Consider the following 4964-nt stretch of genomic DNA (forward strand, 5'->3'; position numbering starts at 1 on the left):
AAGTCATGTCGAAGAGCGACGAACACTTAGGACGCTTGCCAAAGTCGGAACTGGCCGGGCCAAGCAAAGCATCCAAAGTAAGCAAAGCACCTCAAGTAAGCAAAGCACCTTAAGTATGCAAAGCACCTCAAGTAAGCAAAGCATCTCAAGCAAGCAAAGGATTACAAGTAAGGATGCAGGTTCATTATATGAATGACCGTGATGGCTTGACATGAGTTATTTACAGATATCGTTTTCTCTTTTCCGTCATACGAGGATTACACATATTAAATTCTGCAAGGAGAATACTGCAATGCTGATCGTACTACGTGAAAATTAACTCTGCAAGACATCAACAAGACACCGAAAGAACTCAAAACAGAGCGGGATTGTAGCCATATACAGCTGTTTTGCCCTCTTTGGGGCTCGTCAGTATGGCGTAACAACCAGAGATCGGGCTCTGATGAAAAATATCCGCGCACTCTGCTTTTAGCCCTGACCCAGAACTCTTAACACCCACAGAATCAAGGAAACGGAGAGAACAATTATGAATGAGTCAATTAGAAAATGGGTCATAATGCGGCAATAAAGATCCAATAACTACCAAATCTAATTGAAGATAAAATTTAAAAGCTTTGCCAATAAAGCCTCTTGGTCGAGTCAAGAAAAAAAGGTTCGAATCTCTCGGATTCGCTGCCGATAACTCGGCTTTGATAAATGCACACTGTACTTGCAATAATCACCGCTATAGTAAGTGTTTAATCCTGTTAACACTGTTGTCAGTGCTTAACACTAAATACCATTTTCAGTCAGTTTCCGACAGTTTAATCCCTAACTCAAACTTTGACTCATGACTCCTTTGAGTCATAAACCAAGCTCTATGCTTCTCTTTCACTCCCAAAATGCCATTTTTGCGACCCACCTGGTCGTCCTTAGCCTCCCACGCAGGCGTTTTTAGGGGAGCTCGTTTTTCATCCCTCCCCACAAAATACGAGCTCCGCCCTAAACTGAAACGCCTGCGTGGGAGGCTAGGTCGTCCTCTTCCAGCATGGATGAGGGAGGAAGAGGGGGCCATGAGCCTGCACGCAGGTTTGAGAGAATTCGTCTCTTCTAACTATGATTACTAAGTTGTAAATCAGACAGGCGCAGATCTAGGATAAATGTTTGAACGATTTCCTAAACGAACGCCGAAGGCGCAAGCTTCTAGGGGAGTTCGGGGCATGTCCCCCGCCCTAGGAAATTTTTTCGATTTTAACTCCCTGAAGTCCCCTTTCCTGGGTCTCTGAGTCATTCAGACAGGATATTGGCTTGTTCCATTCTACTGGGATAAAGCCTTGCAACTTGAAAAGTGTTTCTTTATTAAAAATATATCTATTATGAAAAATCTGAAGGATTGCCGTGAAACGGTGGAAACAGGTGTGGATCCGCACCTGAATGAGATAGTAACTAGGCCCGTGATAGTGTTAAACGTAAAGAAACTCATAGGGAGCCTGTTGGGAGGGTTAGAAATTCGATGGATAACCAGCCGCTACTGAATGTCATGTGTAAATTCCCATTACTTTATTTCTTTGTCTCTTTTTTTATTGTCTTTTTTATTCTTAACAAAGCATACAGCCAACTCTCGCTTTGCGGACACCTCGATAATTCGGATAACAGCTAAATCCAAAAAGACAAAAGTAAATTACAGACGTTTACCTGAAATTAACTCGCGCAATGACGGACACGCTGTAATGAGGACTCTAACTCGAGGTCACCTGTTGTGTCTGCTGTAAAGAGAGGGTGCTAATGGGGGTACCCAATTCTCAGTTAACCACTTTTTTAATATTCGGCCAAATATCAGTTAACTACTATTTTTTTGGCCAATTCTCAGTTAACTACTAATTGTGATGATTAGCTATTAACTTTCACTTCCCTACAGCGAACATTATTCCGTCATAACCCGAATTTTCCTTCTTTCAGCGAGTCAATCACTTTTGGGGGTAGGCCATACTAAAATCAAGGTATAAATTTAATTGAACTCTGCCACCAGTTCGATTTATTAGTTACTGGAAATATAAGTCGTATAACCAAAATAGATCCAGATGCACCAGTCATGATCTCGTACTGATCTTCCCATGCATGTCCTGCCATAAACTACTTCAAAAGTCACCTTCTTCGGCACTTTCATTATCTGATCGAAATCAGTCTTGTACTTATCTGGTTGCTGTATGTCCTGTACCTTGTTGTTGGCCTACATTTCAATCCATTTTTAATCCTTACAATCCATTGCAACAGACGAGGAGAAACATTATCAACGCCAAAATATAGTCTTAGATAACAAAACTGGACCATTATTTTTGGAATTCAATTGTCTCTCCCATAGGTGCAAACTTTGCACCGATGGGAGAGACATAGTTGAGAGTGATGACAAAGGCATGACATGACACGTGACAATTCGACTTTTCGTGAGTGTAGCCCACTTCGAGCTCGTAGTTCTTTTAAGCGATTGCTTTACTGTGGTTCTAAAGTCTTGGGCGTAGTTCAAAGCACTAAATGTTTTGTGTTGAAGTGAGAAACCAGTGTAGGCTTTCCACCTGCGTTGTCAGAAGTTTTTTATACCTCGATACAGATTTTGTCGACATCTTCTTTCGCGTCCCTCAATGCTACCGTTTTCGCAGACGTACTTTTTTCGCGTATTTCAAAAGCCTCATAAAGATATCCGAGGGTTTTAAGAAATGAAACTGCCGAGACTATCTCAGAAAGACCGGCTTAAACACAAGCTTTTCTTCTTATTAAAAAAGTCTCAATAGTTAGAACTCCAACATCAGTTACAAAAATGATTTCAAGTAAGTACAAATTCCATGTACTTAAAAAGATTGCTGATTTCTTTGAACCCTCAGGAATTCTTTTCGGCCAGATCCAATGCTAAGAGTCACAGCTTTTTTAATGGTAGTAATGTTTAACTTGACGATCTTTTGGGTCCATGAAAGCGGTATTTTCTCTTTCCGAACACAGAAATCTTGTTAATATTAGAAAACGAATTATTTGTTGAGTTTTTTACAACCAGACCAGCTCTTTGATTGACGTTTTCTGTTTGTCGGGTACTGCCCTGGTGCCTTTTCAGACATACTAATATCAGCTAATGTGCCAGCGGGTCAACAGCGAAACAAAAAAAATGTCAGAAAATAGCATTTCTGTTTGCAAAACTTTGTTGCTTTCATTAATATTAATACAATATCACTTAATTGTAAACGTTTCACTTATCAGTTAACTACTAATTTTTTGGCCAATTATATATCAGTTAACTACTGTTATTTTGGCCAAATATCCGTTAACTGTTAACCCCATTCGCACCCTCTAAAGAGAGTTGATTGTAGAGCTGATTATCATACTTAACATGAACACGCAAAAACAAAAGAAAATATAAATTAATCCAAGGACACTGCAGGACCTCGAGTAAGTGTGCCATTTACATGGCGAGAGGCCGGTTCACAGTTTAGGTAAATCACGTAAGCAAAATTTAGGACTGTTAAATTTCGTCCCGGAATCGCCTTTATTGCAGAAATCATATCACTAGTTCCATTTACCAAAAAAACAGCTGCGAAAGCCTAAAAATGGTATAAAAAGATGACTTTGAGGAAATGGAACGCGAATTTCCGTTTGGAATTTTCCGACCGCCGGAAAAACAGGACTACCTTTTCAGACGTTTCGTTGATCACAGAAATTTTCCACTGAAACGACTCGGAAAAGTCGTGTTCCGTTAACTTTCCAACCAGATTTTCCGAATTTTTTTTTGTAAATGACAACCATTGTTTTGCAAATCTAAAGCTATTTCTTTTTCGCCGTTCTTGTTGCCGTCCCCGTCGTAGATGCTAAAGCTCCCTCAGTAATCAGCTTTAAACCCGACTCAGTACATCATAACTGAATTGGTAGTAAATTTTCTTATCACACTCAGGAAACATAGACTAGCGTTGAGGGGCAATACTGAACCGGCATTATTCATAAGGTAGCAAGTACCTTTATAATCATTTCATTATTAATAATTTCAATGTTTCTATTTGTATTTTTATTTATATAAAAAAAAATTGTTTTTAAGTGTGCAATGCTGAAGTTGATTAGTCTTTTGTAATGTAATATGTCAACAAACCTAAGCGTTATTAGCCTCCCACGCAGGCGTTTTTAGGAACCCTTTTAGGGGAGCTCGTATTTCGTGCCTCCCCACAAACGTTATGAACTTATACTCTGTAAGAAAAAGAAAACCTGTACTGGACTGCTCTCACCAATGCAATTAAGTTAATTCTTTCTATCCTCTTTTTCGTTTGTTAGGTCTATCAGAAGACAACAAGTTAAACCTTCCAAAGCACCCTTCAGAAACCCAAGTTTCATCGTGGCTATTGCGAATAATTCATTAGTGTTGCAACAAGTTAACTCAAGCTAACTTAAGGTTTAAATCAGTTCTGTAAACTTACTGTTTTATTAGCATGTAACAAGCTGATTTTGAAAAAATGACGTCAAACCTACGGCTATGTGCTCTAGTTAAGCACGTTCCGTCATTAGTCTTTGTACGTTATTGATTCTCATCTGACTTAAGACCTAAGCTCTCAGAACAGTCGCTGACTTGTTGTGCACTGTTACTGAAGGATTCGTAGAGAAAGATGTATCTAGGCACAGATGCATCCGGTTTCGTCTTTCGTATTATCATGACTCGCGTCGTACCGTATATAATTCAAATGGGTTATATAATAGCGCTGAGATTGATGGAGATGGTGACAAAAAGCCCAAATCAAAGACTAAGAACTAAAAACGGTGCTTTGCATTCAACAATTTATCACTCTTGTGCTGCAATCCTTTACAACAAAAGCGTAATTATACGTTCTGACTTCTTTACTAAGTCGCACAATAACACAAACCAATTACCCGTGAAGTTGCCATGACGACAACTTCAGAGTAGCTTACGGTTGATTGACAAACCTATTCACATAATAACACGATTATTCCGTTCTAAA

The sequence above is a fragment of the Porites lutea genome, chromosome 6, assembly GCF_958299795.1.
Source record: "Porites lutea chromosome 6, jaPorLute2.1, whole genome shotgun sequence".
NCBI classification, from domain to species: domain Eukaryota; kingdom Metazoa; phylum Cnidaria; class Anthozoa; order Scleractinia; family Poritidae; genus Porites; species Porites lutea.